This window comes from Kogia breviceps, chromosome 8 (assembly GCF_026419965.1).
Source record: "Kogia breviceps isolate mKogBre1 chromosome 8, mKogBre1 haplotype 1, whole genome shotgun sequence".
Taxonomy (NCBI): domain Eukaryota; kingdom Metazoa; phylum Chordata; class Mammalia; order Artiodactyla; family Physeteridae; genus Kogia; species Kogia breviceps.
Genome location: NC_081317.1, coordinates 63330653 through 63348410, shown reverse-complemented (window position 1 = coordinate 63348410; position 17758 = coordinate 63330653). Strand labels below are relative to the sequence as shown.

General features: G+C 33.8%; 1 protein-coding gene across 47 annotated transcripts in view; it reads right to left on the bottom strand.

The window, feature by feature from the left end:
* The window catches only part of PTPRD (protein tyrosine phosphatase receptor type D), a 2126684-nt gene that overhangs the window by 1268552 nt on the left and 840374 nt on the right, over nt 1-17758 (bottom strand). The window lies entirely within an intron of this gene.

Genomic DNA, 17758 nt, shown 5'->3' with positions numbered 1-17758 from the left:
TATGAACTCCTAGACAAAGATTACTAATTACAAGACAACAAAATACCGAAAATAATCTCTAGGAACTATGAACAGCAGTTTTAAACATACAAGGAGTTTGAGTAAAATGACAGGATATAGATGAATTATGCATGGAATGTTTAAAAAAATAAAAAATGATGGGGTTCCCTGGTGGCACAGTGGTTAATGATCTGCCTACAAATGCAGGGCATGCAGGTTTGAGCCCTGGTCCGGGAAGATCCCACATGCCACGGAGCAGCTAAGCCCATGCACCACAACTGAGCTTGAGATCTAGAGCCCACAAGCCACAACTACTGAGCCCGTGCACCACAACTACTGAAGCCCGTGTGTCTAGAGACTGCTCCACAACAAGAGAAGCCACCGCGATGAGAAGACCACACACCACAAGGAAGAGTAGCCCCTGCTCGCTGCAACTAGAGAAAGCCCATGCACAGCAACAAAGACCCAACAAGGCCAAAAATAAATAGATAAAAATAAATAAATTTTAAAAAAATTAAAAAATGAGATCACAAAAATGAGCAAACAAGAGGACAAAAATTTTTCGAAAAAAAATAAGAGAAAAATAGAAGAAATGGATGGGAAGTAACATTTGATAAGATAATGAAAATATTTAGAGTACTGAAAGTAACTCTCAACATAAAATGGTGTACTCTTCAAAATTATCTTTCAAGAAAAATTATGAAATAATGACATTTACAGATAAGCAAGAACTGGATAAGCACTGGTTATCCCACCAGATATTACTGGAGTAAGATCTAAAGGATGAAGGGAGAAAATGACACCAGAAGGATCATCTAAGGAACCAGTAAACATAGTAAATAAATTAATGAATATGTAGGTAAATTAAAACAGATAGTTTTTAGAAATAATATCTCTAATTTTCAAAATTAAAAAAAAGAACAAATCTAAAAAATGAAAGGTAAACAAAAATGGTACATAAGTAGTAATGGGGCTAATAGGCATAAAATATTTCTTATTCATATTAATCAGAAGGACAGTTCACATATCAACTTTAAACTTTGCATTATATATTAGAATTTTAAAAATATAACCAAACAAATAAAAGTAGATTATGTGACTTCTACTCCATCAGACAAGAAAACTACAAAAAAATAGCAGCAACAAACAATAAATTTAAACAAGTAATCAAAAAAGAGAAAAGAGGGCTTCCCTGGTGGCACAGTGGTTGAGAGTCTGCTGCTAATGCAGGGGACACGGGTTCGTGCCCTGGTCTGGGAAGATCCCACATGCCACGGAGTGGCTGGGCCCGTGAGCCATGGCCGCTGAGCCTGCGCGTCCAGAGCCTGTGCTCTGCAACGGGAGAAGCCACAATAGTGAGAGGCCCATGTACCACAAAAAAAAAAAAAAAAAAAGAATGGAAGAGGGAAAAAGAAACCACTGGAAAAATAAAAGATGGTAGAATTATATTAGTAATTACAATATATGTTAATAAAAGGAATGCATCAGTTGAAAGACAAAAAAGTTTTTATTTGGTTTTAAAATTAGATATGATATTTGAGAGACATACATATACTATAAGGACAGGGAAACATTGAAAGTAAGGGGTACTGAAATGGAAGCCAATCAGATATATAACTAAAAATGCTGTTAACTATATCATTATTAGACAAAATAGATTAAGATGAAATGATATTAAATATAGAAATATCACTATATTATGATAAAATACTCAATTTACTAAGAACATACAACAATTCTAAATATGTATGCATCAAATAAAGACATTGATAACTATAAAGGAAAAGCATGATTTGCATCACTGGTGGCTAGAATGGTGGGGTGAGGGCAGTAGATTGTCAAATTTAACATAATAGTGAGAAATCTGAACCTACTTCTCTCAACTATTAGCTGGTAAAACAGACAATAAATATAATTAAGGTATAGAAGTTTTGATGAATACAACAACAAGCTTTATTTGGGGACATATTGGCAATGTAGAATCCTGCATACAAAACTAGAAAAGGGATTCTTCTCAGGTGAAAATCATTAAACATTCATAAAGATTGACCATTCTCTATTCCGTAAACTAATTTTTAAAATGGTAAGAGATTTTAACAACTACACTTTGATGGCAAATAATTAAAAGTCAATTATGAAAGATATACAAATAGAAAATCTCTCTATATTTTGAAACTAATCACTCTAAGATATCTCATGATTTTTTAAAAAAATCATTTTAAAATATTTTGAACTGAATTATTAAGAGCTTTCTTGGTATCAAATTTGATAGCACACAGTAAAAGAAGGACTCCCATAGTCCTTATAGTCGTAAATGATTATAATTTTTACAAAAGAGTGGCAGGAAATTAATTAGTGCCTAACCCAGGAATGTAGGGAAAGATCATCAAAAAGACCCCCCCAAAATAATCAAAAACAATAAAAAATACAGAAAAGATCAAAGTTAAAAGGTAATTCTTTAAAAATATAATAAAAACTATGAGAAAACACCCAATAGTGACATTTTAAGGGACACAAATACAGATCCAACATAGATTAAAGTGAAAATTTTAAAAAATATATAAAAATATATTCCACTTATTTGAAAATATATATGAAACACAAGCTTAAAGAAATGTAACTCATAATATTTGCTCAAGAAGATGTAGAAAAATCTGAATTTTACTACAGAGTAAACAATGCAGATAGGCAGGTCAAAATGAATGAAGGGGTGAGTTCTATCCACATAAACAGATTCTTCTAGATATTAAAACAGAGACAACTTCCCAACTTATTCTGTGAATAAAAATAACCTTAATAAGAAAAAAAGAACAGTATGAGAGAAGAAAGTTATACCTAAGTTCATTCATAATCACTGATAAAAACATTTCAAACAAAAAATTACTCAACTAAATCCAGGAATGTATATATACATTAAGACACCATGGCCACATTTGATTTGTCACATTATTACAAGTGTTCTTTAACCTTAAAAACCTGTAAATATCACTCACCACATGAATCAAATAAAAAGCACAAGACTATCTCAAAATATGCCATTAAAACATTTTATACAATCTAATATTGCATCATTAAAAGCCCCTAGTAAAGTCAAAATATGAAGAAGAACCTTATATGCTTCTGTTAGATACCTTAAAGATATCTAATAAAAATCAAGTAATCATCATTTTTAATGGGGAAATGCTAGAGGCATAACTTGCCAACTATGGTGGTTACTCAGGTCCACATCTCCCCATAAGTCCTCCAAAAAAACATACAGAACAATAAGTAGGAAAATAACCCCCAAACTCACAAAACATAAATGCTCTCAGCACAAAAATACAAAGTCCCCAACTTTAAAACAACTGTTTACTTAAAAAGAAAAGAAAACGATTCCAGTAAGCGACCTTTCACAATCCTGCCGGAAGATTTTGTGATGATCAAGGGCAGTGTGTGAAACACTGCAGGCAAACAGAGTAGAGGGGATCAAGGGCATTTAAAGTTTCTATAAAACCAGCGACAGAAAGAGAAAGTTACCCTGTGTGAAAATACCACACACACACAAACTTCCTGGTAGATGAGAGTATTGATACTAGCAAACAGAATTAAAGTATGCATAATGTAATCAGACAGTCTTGAAAGCTTACAGTGAGACAAATAGGCAAAAGGAAGAGATACCCTTTGGTAATTTGATGGTGAAGGGGAGAAAAAACCAAAGGGGAAAACTGATTCCTGAATGACAAAATGAATCCAAAAAAATCTAAATATAACATAAGCATGCCTCATCATCTCTCTCTTCCTCTCTCATCCCTCCTTTTCCTCTCTCCCCCTTATCCCCCCACCGCACACATATGCATATAAACACAAACATTTTGTTCTACACAAAAGAGAGAACCAATGATCTTATGAATCTTGCAACAAATTAATACTATAAAAGACAAAGAGACTGAATATGTAATCAATTAAAAACTACCCAGAGATGAAACAAACTGTCAGAAAGCATAAAAATAGACACCATGTGCAACCTGATGGAAGTATACATAAGCTAGGAATTAGTTTTACTGGAAAATTATAATTACATCAGTCAGTCCTCTATATTTAAGTAATAATTTTCAGAGGAATGTTTTAGACAACAACACAGGATGACATCAGCAAATTCCAAATCTGGAACTTTTATGAAGTAAGCAGTCAACGTAGGCCAGTTCAAACTAGTTGAGCATACTAGAATCTCCAATCTTGTAATGATGAACAGAGTACAAGAAAAAAAGTGAGGAAAGGAAGTGATCAAAATTGTGAGGACTTGATCTGCCAATTCAATTGTATTTCAGTACAGATGTAAAGATGTTTTGAATAAAAACAAAATGAAGGTGTAGGAAACACTTATTTCTGTCGATCTTTCTCGAAATCCAGAATCTGTCAATAACTTTCAGAATAAATAACAGCACACATAAGCACAATAGTGTGCTTACTCAAATAGAAAAAGTGTTAAAAGATATGCAAAACCTGTCACAAGAACATCTAAATACATATCTTGCTTTTGAATAGAAATATAATCAGTTTATTCCTGTTGAGAATATTTTAAAAATAATATTTCCCTTTCAAATTTTCCCAAGATAAATATGGTATCAGGGAAAGAACGAACACTGCAAAGATTCACTTACATTTGACAGTTATATGTCTCATAATAGCTTCTCAATCTTACAAAGATATTTTATTTCAAGAAATCCTGTCAAGGTAATGTTTCCTATCAACCATTTTTCCACTTAAAATGATAAAAAGCCTTTATCTTCTGTAATCTACAAAATGATAAATAAATGTTCCGATTTGAAAGATTGGGATGTTTCAAAGCTGAGACTGCAAAGTATCTAATTCACATTTAAATATAGTGTTTTAGAATGTGAATATGAACATAAAGGCTCATTTTGTATCATTTGTAGTTAATCCCCAAAGTATACAGCCCCAATTTATTTTCATAAATAGCTAGAATTATTGCTAGTACTTCTAGATTTTAAAAAATTATATATATATATTATTTTAAAATATATGCATTTTAAATAAATATGTAACTGAATCACCTTGCTGTACACCTGAAACTAACACAACACTGTAAATCAGCTATTCTTCAATTAAAAAAAATAACACAAATTGTTTTATTCCAACCACATGAACCTCAGTGAGAAATAATTTTATATTGTCTCCAAAGCAATAAAATCAATAATATTAAAAATAATATTTTACCATGTACTTGTATAAATGATATGAAGATGTAGTTTTTTCTTCCAGTTTTATTGATATATAATTAACATACCGCACTGTATAAGTTTAAGTTGTACAAAAAAGTGATTTGAAATACATACGTCATGAAATGATCAAAGTTTAGTGAATATCCATTGTCTCAAATAGATATAAAATTAAAGAAACAAGAAAAAAATTTTGCTGTGATGAGAACTTTTAAGACCTACTCTTAACAACTTTCATATATAACACACAGCAGTGTTAATTATATTTATCATGTTGTACATTACATCCCTAGTACTTTATAACCGGACATTTGTACCTTCTGACTACCGTCCTCCAATTCCTCCTGCCCCCATGCCCCATCTGTTAACCACAAATCTAATTTCTTTTTATATGAATTTAAGTAAAATTGGCCTACAACACTCTATCAGTTCCTGTTACACAACATAGTAATTTGATATTTCTATACAATTCAAAATGAGCATCACAATAAGTCTAGATACCACCTGTCACTATACAAAGATATTATATAATTATTGACTAGATTCACTACTCTGTACATTTAATACCCATGACTCAATTATTTTGCAACTGGAATTTTGACCTCTTAATCTCCCTCACCTATTTCTCTCCTCCTCTTACCCTGCCGCTCTATGGAAACTGCGGGTTTGTTCTCTGTATCTATGACACTGTTTCTGTTTTGTTATGTTTGTTCTTTAGCTTTTTACATTCCACATATAAGTGAAATAATACAAAGTTTGTCTTTTCCTGTCTCACTTATTTCACTTAGCATAATACCCTCTAGATCCATCCATGCTGTTGCATTCTCTTTTATGACTGATTAATATTCCACTGTGTATATACGCTATATGTTCTTTATCCATTAATTCATTAACAAGCACTTAGGTTGCTTCCATATCTTGCCTACTGTAAATAACACTGCAATGCACATGTCGTTTTCAAATTAGTGTTTCTGTTTACTACTTTTTATTTGCCTTTACCAATGAGAGTTTTTCTTTCACACTTTACATATTTCTAGTTGAGGGCTTTTCTTTTCTGCTTAGAGAATTCCCTTTAACATCTGTTGTAAAGCTGCTTTCATGGCCCTCAACTCTTAACTTTTGTTTGTCTGTAAAGCTTTGATTTCTCCTTCAAATCTGAATGATTGTCTTGCTATTAAAGCCTAACATTCTGGGGCTCATCTTCCCATGAAGGACTCCTGCGCTAGGAAGGTTGATGGGGACTCAGACCCCACACTTGTTTGGGAGAATCTCTGCAAGTGTAATAAACCTCCTGTTTGTGGGTCGTCCCCTTAAGTGTATGAGTCTTGGCTGTACCACATCTCTGCTCCTCCTACCTACCTGGTTGTGGTTCCTTCTTTATATCTTTAGCTGTATAAGATCTTTCCTGCTAGTCTTCCGGTTTCTCATCAGCAGTTGCTCCACAGGTAGTTGTAATTTTGGTGTGCCCGTGGGAGGAGGTGAGCTCAGGGTCTTCCTAGTCTACCATTTAGGCCATTCTGGTATATTCCTTCTTTGGTTATGAGATTTAGTTTCTAGCCTTATTTACTCATTTTTATTTCATCTTTCCTTTATACTGTTTGTACAAATGTAACAAATATTTCCTTAATTTTGGTTAAATATTTCTAATCTGAGGAGGTGATAGTTTCTGATTGAAAGTTATTATTTACTTAATAGGAATCATAAAGGTGACTTATCTATTAAAACTTTACCTACCACAATGAGGCTAATTATTATTATTAAATGTTGTGTTAAAGTAATCAGCAAATGTTATTCAAAGCTAAAATATCTGACTAAAATTGATCTTTTCTTTTTGGTCATTTATAAACCTGAATGTCATTTGATTGAAGTTTAGTAAAGCAAATAGATCAAGAGCAATAAACTAACATCTGTATAATTTATGCTTCTAAAATAAATTTATAACAGTAAAGACAAAGGTATTGAGAAGTATTGGAAAGAATTACTGGGAATAGCTTTCTGGCCATTACTTAATACTGAAATATTCCTTACGGTCTGGATGCCTTGGTAACTTGACTAACTTCTACTATCTCCTCCTGAGATCAGTAGGAAGAAGGGCTGCAACTTCATAACTATTTGGTGGTTAACTGATACAGGAAGAGGGAAAAAATACAGTCTGATTTAATGAAATCCTTTTGCTGCTTGAGCTGATACCCTGCCAGACCCCCAGACTATCTACCTTCTCACATAAGTGATTAGCAGGAGTACGTGTGTTTCTTCATCTTATTTTGTCAGCGTTAATATTCTGGTACTCTCTCTTGCTTCTTGCATCCTAAATGACCCACACAATGTTGAAGGAAAGAGTACTGGACTTCATGTGAATAGATAACTTCCAACGTACTTGCTTGGACTTCGGCATTATTTAGCCCTCCAACGTTATGCTCTGGCAGCTATGTTGGTAAACTATGTTGCTTGGGTTGGCAAAGGGAGGACGTTATGGCTGTTATGGTAACAGCAAAACAAAGGTCCCACAGTAATTGATCCCTAAGCTGTTTCCCAGACCTAAAATGTAATTCTATCTGTGTTGGATGATTGGTAATGTTATGTGAAAGCCAGAAATTTTTTAAATGCTTTAAGGATAGTATCTTCATAATCAAACCAGAGTTCTACAGATGTAAAATAAAACAGGATACTGTGGCCTACAGCATTAAACAACAGAAAAAAAAAAAAATCAGGAAAGGTGCCTGAAAGCCATGTGTTAGATTGAGGTTTCCTCCACATAATAGTTGCATTACTTTTGGGAAATAACTTTGAGTCTCATTATTGTCATCTCTAAAAGAAGAATAGCAAAATAAGTTTCATAAGTCTTTTGTGTTGGGAAAAAAATGAGGACTAGTACAAAGACTAGCACCTAACAGTTGTACATTTGTGTATGTGTGCATGTGTGTGTGTGTGTGTGTGTGTATATAAAATGTCCTTGTACAACTGAATAATTCAGTTATGTATTATTGTATTCTGAGGAAAACATACTTATTAATTTAGTATTTCTAGTTATCTATTGAGATTGATGATTCTAAGACACTATTCTTTCAATAGCTCATTAGAGTCAAAGCAACAAAATTATCCACAATGATTTAGCTTTGTGCTTATGTGCAATTGGATGTTAATGTTATCCATAGTGCAGTTCAAAGCCCAAGATTATCCATAGAAGGGAATGTCAGTCAGGAGTGGCACTGCCATCCCTGTATCTCCCTTCCCCTTCTATTTCAATCTCTCTTTCTCCATCATTTCAACAATATGAGAGTCACAACATAGAGGTGGATGTGTACTAGTTTTATGGAAGTGGATCCCGGGTTTTTTATTTCACAAAGCATAAAAAATAAGAATACATGACATAACGTTATCACAATTATCAAAAAAGACTATTTTAAAGAGACCGTTAAAAATGTGTGATATTTTAATATTTTGAAAATATATTTAAAATAAACATACTTTAACAAGTATATTTTTTAATGTTAATAGGAGATGCTGTCAAAGAGTAAGCATCATCTCTTAAAACTGAGTAAATAAATGGTTAGAAGTATCTCACTATGTTCTTCTCATTTTTCTCTTTCATAGTGGACTGGTGAAAATTTGCCAAATGGCAGGTTTTGGGAACCACTATTTTATTGTGCTATTCAAATTAATAATAGATATTTCAAAAAATATATATGTTACAGAGCCAAATACACAGTCTAAAAATAGAAATAGTCATCAAAGCTGATTTTTCCACTTAATTGAATCTGGAATATATTTAATTAATGTAAAAAAACAGATTTTCAAAGTATCTTACAGTGAAACATAATGTTCTTTCTGTAGTGTGATTCTAGGGTGTGGAGTCCTGTTTCCTCGGTTAACAGATTGTTTGCTTCAACAACTCTATGTTCTTATATTGGACTGAACCGTCATCTCAGCTGAAGATATTAAAATATCTGAATAGATACCTGCACTTTAGTTTTTCCCCTGTCATTATCTACGTTCTAATCTCCTAACAGCCTGGGTAAATACAGCCCCCATGCATTTGAATAGTATCAAAACAAATGGTGTATAAAGATAAGATTTCAACACATAAGCCTACTGAATGTAATACTGTCTAAACCCAGCATGCCACCACATGTTGGCCTTCTTGTCTCATGTGACCCTTTTTCCCTTTGATATCTCTTTTAATCAGACCACCTGAAAAGAAGCAAACACCATATGAAGTTGGGAAAGATTACTTCCCCTGTCCTTGCATCTTTTATCTCCTTGTGGAAAATTAATCTGTTCCATGTTATCCCTGTACAATAAGCAAGTCATTTTAATAATAGAAAAATGAATGTTGAGTTTAGCAATTGCTTTAATTAAAAGGTGATCACCAGAGGGTTGATTTCCTACCTGGTTGTTGACTTAGAAACAGAAAATAATTGGCACATTAAAACCAGCACGAGGGACACCACTCAGGACATAGAAGCTGTTGACAATTAGAAAGTAATAACATAGTAAAATAATTTACATTTATATAGGGTACTCCATATTTATGCCTATTTCCAGGTATTAGCATTCCAGAGCTTAGCAAAGACATCACCTTGAACTTTCTTCCTTGTCATTATCCATTCTCTTTCTCTGACAACTGATGGGCTTGCCAATCTCGTTAAAATGCCAAATACATAATTTGCAGAGGCTCTAACTTGCCAGCCCCTGGATAACAGCAAAGCAATGGTCTAACACAAACCTGGCACAGAGCTAATGAAAAACATGTCACTGGCCTGTCACCCTCCTTGAAGTCTGCACTAGCTTGAGGTAAAACTGTAAAATTAAAAGATGGAGATAGGATTAGGTGATCTTTTAAGGCTCTCCTAAACTGTGTTTCTCTGTTCCTATAGTTGTATTGGATTCTCTTCTCCCTACTCCTGAAGATACTCTTTTTTCCTAATGATTTCCCCTGTTATCTCCTTTATGTATTCAGAATGTTTACATTTTCTATTAATCGCAGTTAACTAATAATTCAGGATCTGTGTTTAGGAGACTTTCAAGGTTTATTTCTATAGAACAGGAATATAATATATATATTTTTAAAGTTGCTGTTGTTTCTTTTGTTTTATTTCTGGTGGGGTAGATTGATGAATACAAGTAGGTGTGGGCAGAGGGTGAAAGTAAACCTTAAAGAGGACTTTGGCAAAAGAAGAAGTCAGGGGAGAAGTTTACTGCCTTCAGAGTTGACCCTTGGAAGTGCTTGGGGAGAGAAAAGCCCACTGCCCAGGCACTGCTGCAGAAACCCAGAACATGCTCAGGAACTAAGATATTGTCTGGAAGCCATCTAGCCTTCCTTTCTACAAGAACTTTCCTCTCTGGCACCCAAAATCTTCTTACAAATCTACTACAAGCACGTAACCTAGGGACTATTCAGCATGAATACTTTCTGTCAGTTCTACAATATTTTGCTTAGTCCCACAAAAGCTCTAGGACCTCATAAGTCTGGGAGAAGACTGATCTGCATTTCTAGTCTGGTGGTATTGGGGAAGGGCCCTGGAAGGATCTTTGATGAACAAGATATGGACACCCATTAGTGACAGTCTCATTACCATGTATAGCCATATCAACAAAGATATACTAGGGATAGAGTATAAAGTCACAACATTTTTTAAGACAGGGGACTTCAAAGAAATATAATGCCCTTTCAAACTAAGGTCGTGGACCCCACTTCGGTAGCAGTTACTCATCTCTGCCATTTGGAGGAAAGCTTTAAAGTGCTAAATTAGGCAGTTACTGAAATTATAAAAGATTTATATTCAACAAGTTAAATGAGCTGTTGTTAATTAAGAATTTGAACATGAAGTATTCATGCTTCCCAGTTGAAGAGGTGCAGGGCAAAATTACTAGGCATGCAGGAGAAGACTGATTTCTTTGAAAGCCTACATAGGCAGGCTATTGTTAACACACAACACTGTCAAGTAAGCAAAACGGTTTCTGGCACAAGTCTGAGATTTGGGGACAGATACCAGTCCTTGTTGAAATAGACTAGTGAGGACAGATGACAATCCAACAAAAACAAACAACAAAAATCAAAAGCCAACAAAATATAACTTATATTCTTTCTTATCAGAGCAATTCAAGAAGCAACAATGCATGTAAAAGACAAGAGCCCTAGTTTACCTATAGAAAGAATAAAGAGGGCTAGTAAGAGTTTCAATGAAAACATTTTCAATGATATGCAAATCTTTAATATATAGATAAAAGCTGATTGTTCTTCTGCATGATTTTCCCCTAAAATTTAAGAGCAAACCCTCAGAAAAATAAAATTAAAACACAGAATATGAACTGCAAGGTAATAAGATTTATTTCCCTGATGCATTTTAGCATTAGATTGTTAATAACCACATAACAGGAATTTAAAATAGAAAATGAAAAAGCACATAAAACACAAAATAAGCATGTATCTAATTTTTTTTAGAATGTTAGTGTGAGTTAATTATGTAATGTATCATCTCATATGCATAAAAAACACAAAATAGAAATGATAGAAAATTCAAATCTGATTACTCATTTTAACACATTAATATTTATAATCACAAGGGCATCTTTCTTAAGATTCTAGATTAGCTTGGGTTCTAAGATTCCAACTATTTCTAATTTCAAAAGCAATTATATGACTTCAGCAACCTATGCTGGCAGAAACAAGCATGATCAACATTAATGTTCTTGAATACAGAAAACATGCTCTGAAAATGACAGTAAGAGCTTCTTATTTGTAGCTTAAAGGGGATTCTATAGACCTCTAGGAATCTGTTTTCACAATCCTGCCAGCAATAAAGGTCAGATTCCCCAATCATAATTGAAGAGACCGCTTACCCCATGTTCAACAAGGAAACCTGAATTTATAACGTTTGACATGCAGGGTTAACAATAAAAGACCACTTAACATTCCGTATCACACAAGGAACCAAATATTCTTTCAAATAGCAAGAATAATTGAAAACCAAGCCACTACGTAATCTAACATTACTCAAAACACTTTGCTGTCTAATCACCATGTCACTATATTATGTGACATGTTATCATTTCCCAGCACCCACATCCTATGTGTTGGGCACATTTTCATTTGTAAGATACTTAACTGAAGGCATTTTGAATATCAGGTGTTAACTTCCTAGGTCAGTTCAGCCCTAAAAACATCAAGTGCCTTATTCTCAGTGCCCTCAGCCAGATTTCCCTTTGCTATTCAATGTAACTCAAAGATTCTCCTTCTACATTGGATAGCTGCTTATTTTTTAGCTGGCAACTAAATACTAATGCATGGGATCAGGCAAAGTAGGTCAACAAGAACTTACTCTTTAACTATTCAGTAAATATATATTAAGGTTTTTTTCTTTAACAATAGATAAATCTCCTAGAAATAGTTTTGTGGATTAAAATATTAGACCAATATGGCAGATTTTGTCATCTTTTTTCCTAGGATGGATTATTTGTCCTATTTCAGGTATTTCAGAAATGCTGCAGCCTTTAAAGCAGTACAAAATGAGTGATGATAATTATGGAATTAAAGTCAAACTACTTAGATTCCAATCTTTCCTACATCATTTATTAAGTACTGCTCCTGGGCATGTTATTTAATTTCTCTGTGTATCAGTTTCTTCCTCTCTTAAATAAGAATAGGCCATACCTCACAGTGTTAAGAATTTTATTTGAGTTGATAACTTGAAGTGTATTTTCTTGAAATAAAATTAAGGATTGTCACCTGTTATTCAGCAAAAATCTTTTACCTTTAATTTTCATAAATTAAAAGAAAATATGGGGCTTCCCTGGTGGCACAGTGGTTGAGAGTCTGCCTGCTGATGTAGGGGATGCGGGTTTGTGCCCCAGTCTGGGAAGATCCCACATGCCGCAGAGCGGCTGGGCCCGTGGGCCATGGCCACTGGGCCTGCACGTCTGGAGCCTGTGCTCCACAGTGGGAGAGGCCACAGAGGTGAGAGGCCCATGTACCACACACACAGACACACACACACACACACACACACACACAAAATTAAAAAAATATGAAAGCATAATTTTAGGTGTACAATTCCATCAGCATTTTAACTTTCAAGCTTGTTAATTATAGTTGTTACCAAGTTACAAGAGAAAATGTAAAAATAAAACCAGTTTGCAGCATATAAACACACAAAATCCTTAAATGTGCAGTCATTTTTATATGGTAGATAAAACTCCTGTTACTTTAAGTATATATTTTGATCTTAATTTTCTTCTAGTACGTTTTGAAATAATGGAAATCACCCAAACACAAGAGCAGTCAGAAAGACAAATTTTAGAAAAAAAACAAACAAACAAAAAAAACATACAAGATCTATGCGATAATATAAAGTGTGACAACCTACGCATAATAGAGTTTCCAGAAAGAGAAGAGAGAGGCAAAGGGATTGGTAATGTATTTGAAGAAATTATGGCTGAGAACTTCCCAAACCTAAAGAAGAAAACAGATATACAGGTACAGGAAGCACAAAAGGCCCCAAACAAGATGAATACAAACAGACCCACACCAAGAAATTTCATGATTAAAAAGGCAAAATTTTAAGATAAAGAGGATTCTAAAGGAAGCAAAGAAAAATAAGTCAGTTACAAGGGAACCCTCATAAGGCTATCAGCTGATTTCTCTGCAAAAACTTCACAGGCCAGAAGGGAGTGGCATGATATATTCAAACTCCTGAAAGAAAATAATCTGCAAACTAGGATACTCTACCCAGCAAGATTATCATTTAGAAAAGAAAAAGATATAAAGAATTTCTCAGACAAGCAAAAACTGTAAGAGTACAATAATGCTAAACCTAACCTAAAAGAAATATTGAAAGATCTTCTCTAAATAGAAAAGAAGAACCGATAGAAAAGGGAAAATCATAAGAGAAAACACAAATATATAAAAGGATTGATGACCACTTAAATAAGCCAGTATATAGATTAGAAAACAATTAAAAAACTGTAAAGGCGATTATAACTACAATTAACACCAAAAGGATAAACATGGAAATGTAAAATAGGACATCAAAATCACAAAATGTGGGAGGAGGGAGTAAAGAAAAAGTGTTGTTCTTTTAGACTATGTTTGAACTTATATGACTCTCAGTCTAAAGCAAGTAGCTATAGTTATGGGTTAACATATTTCAAAACCAGGGTAATCACAAATCAAAAACATAAAATAGATTCACAAAAACCAAAAAGAAAGGAATTCAAGCATAATTCTAAAAACCACCATACCATAAAAGGAAAAAACAAAAAGAAACAGAAATGAACAAAGAACTACAAAATAAACTGGAAACCGAGTTGGCAATACTTACTTACTTCTCAATAATTACCTTAAATGCCAATGGACTAAATACTCCAGTCAAAAGACACAGAGTGGCAGATTGCAAAAAACAAACACAGAAACAAACAAAAACCCTACAATACGCTGCCTATAGGAGACTCACTTTAGGGTGAAAGACACATAGATTGAAAGTGAGGAGATGGAAAAAAGATATTTCATGCAAATGAAAATGACAAGAAAGTGGGGATAGCAATACCCATATTAGACAAAATAGATTTTAAAACAAAGTCCACAAAAGACAAAGAAGAACACTAAATAATGATAAAGGGATCAATATAAGAATAGGATAATACACTTATTAATTCATATGTACCCAATATTAGAGAATGTAAATATATAAAACAAATATGGACAGACATAAGGAGAGAAACTGACAGGAACATAGTAATAGTAGGAGACTTTAACACCCCACTGACATCAATAGATAGATCTTCCAGACAGAAAATCATTAAGACAAACAGCAGTCTTAAATGACACAGCTGATCAACTGGATTTAATTGATATCTATAGGACACTACATTAAAAAAACAAAAACAAAAACTAAGAATACACATTCTTCTCAAGTATTCATAGAATATTCTCTAGGAAAGACCACAAACTAGGACACAAAACAAACTTCAACAAATTTAACAGTATATTGGGGCTTCCCTGGTGGCGCAGTGGTTGAAAGTCCGCCTGCCGATGCAGGAGACAAGGGTTCGTGCCCCGGTCCGGGAAGATCCCACATGCCGCGGAGTGGCTGGGCCCATGAGCCATGGCCACTGAGCCTGAGCGTCCGGAGCCTGTGCTCCACAACGGGAGAGGCCACAACAGTGGGGAGCCCGCATACCACAAAAAAAAAAAAAAAAAAAATTTAACAGTATAGAAATTATTTCAAGCATCTTTTCTTACCACAATGGTATGAAACTAGAAATCAACCACAGAAAGAAAAATAGGAAAAAAAAAAAGGTCAACAATGAAGTCAAAGAGGAAATCAGAAAATACCTTGAGACAACAGGGAATTTCATAGTGATACAGGCCTTCATCAAGAAACAAGAAAAATCTAAAATAAGCAACTTAACCTACTTAATTCTAACTTCTAAAATAATTAGAAAAACAACAAACAAAATCCAAAGTCAGCAGAAGGATGGATGTAATAAAGATCAGAGAGGAAATAAATTAGAGATAAAATAATAGAGAACATACATAAAACCAAAAGCTATTTTTTGTTTTGTTTTGTTTTTTTAAGATAAACAAAATCAACAAACAAACCTCTAGCCAGGCTAAGAAGAAAAGAGAGAGGGTGCAGATAAACCCAATAAGAAATGAGAGAGGATAAATACAACTGATACCACAGAAATACAAAAAAAAAAAAAAAAAAAAAAACTCATAAGAGAATACTATGAACAGTTATATGCCAAAAAAACTGGACAACATACAAGAATAGACAGCTGTTCAGAAACATACAGCCTGCCAAAACTGAGTCAAGGAGAAACCAGTAATTTGAACAGACTGATCCCTAGATGTGAAACAGAATCTGTTAAAAAAAAAAAAAAAAAATCCCTGCAAACAAATGTCCAGGATTGAATGCCTTCACAAGGTAATTCTACCAAACATGCAGAGAAGAACTTATATCAATATTTCTCAAACTCTTCCAAAAGACTGAAGAGGAGGAAACACTCCCAAATTCATTCTATGAAGCCACCATCACCCTAATACCACAACCAGATAAAGACATTATCAAAAAAGAAAGTTACAGGGCAATATATTTGATGAATATAGATGTAAAAATTCTCAACCATTAGCAAACTGAACCCAGCAATACATAAAAAGAATCATACACGACGATCAAGTTGGATTTATTCCAGGGTTGCAAGGATGGTTCAAACATACAAAAATCAATCAATGTGATACACCACATTAACAAATAGAAAGGCAAAAAACACATGAACATCTCAAAAGACACAGAAAAATCATTTGATAAAAATCCCACATCCATTCATGATAGTTACCAAAGTGGGTATAGAGGGAACATATCTCAACATAATAAAAGCTGTTTACAGCAAACACACAGCCAACTTAATACTAAACTGTGAAAAAGCTGAAAGACTTCCTACTAAATTGAGGAAAAAGACAAGGATTCCCATTCTCACCACTTCTAATTAGCACTGTATTAGAAGTCCTAGGCATAGCAATCAGGTAAGAAAAAAAAAAGGTATCCAAACTGGAAGGGAAGAGGTAAAATTGTCACTGTTTGCAGGTGGCATGATACTCTATATAGAAAACCCTAAAGACTCCACACAAAAATAGTAGAATAAATGAACTCAGCAAGATAGTAGGATACCTGGTTAATATATAGAAATCTGTTGCATTTCTGTACACTAACAATGAAATATCAGAAAGTTAAAAAAAAATCCTGTTTAAAATTGCATCAAAAAATAAAATATCCAGGAATAAACTTAACCAAGGTGGTAAAAGATTTATACACTAACAACCATAAAACACTGGAAGAGAAAACTGAACATACTTCAAAGACATGGAAAGATAACCCATGCTCTTGGATTGGAAAAATTAATATTGTTAAAATGGCCATACTACTCAAAGTAATCTACAGACTTAATGCTATCCCTATCAAATTACCCATGCCATTTTTCGTACAACTACAACAAAGAATCCTAAAATGGATGTGGAACCACAAAAGACTCAAATAGCCAAAGCAATCCTGAAGAAAAAGAACAAAGCTGGAGGCATAACCCTCCCAGACTTCAGACAATACTACAAAACTACAATAATCAAAACAGTGTGGTATTGGCACAAAACCAGACATATAGATCAGTGGAAGAGTATAGAGAGCCCAGAAATAAACCACACACTTTTAGGCAATTAATCTATGACAAAGGAGGCAAGAACATACAATGGAGAAAATGTAGTCTCTCCTGCAAGTGTTGTTGGAAAAGCTGGAGAGCCACATGAAAAGCAATGAAATTAGTCCACTCCCTCACACCATATACAAAAATAAACTCAAAACGGTTTAAAGACCTAAATATAAGCCATGATACCACAAAACTCCTAGAAGAGAACATGGACAAAACATACTCTAATATGAATCATAGCAATATTTTATTAGATCAGTCTCCCCAGGCAAAATAAGTTAAAGCAAAAACAAACAAATGGGACCTAATCAAATTTAAAATCTTTTGCACAGGAAAGG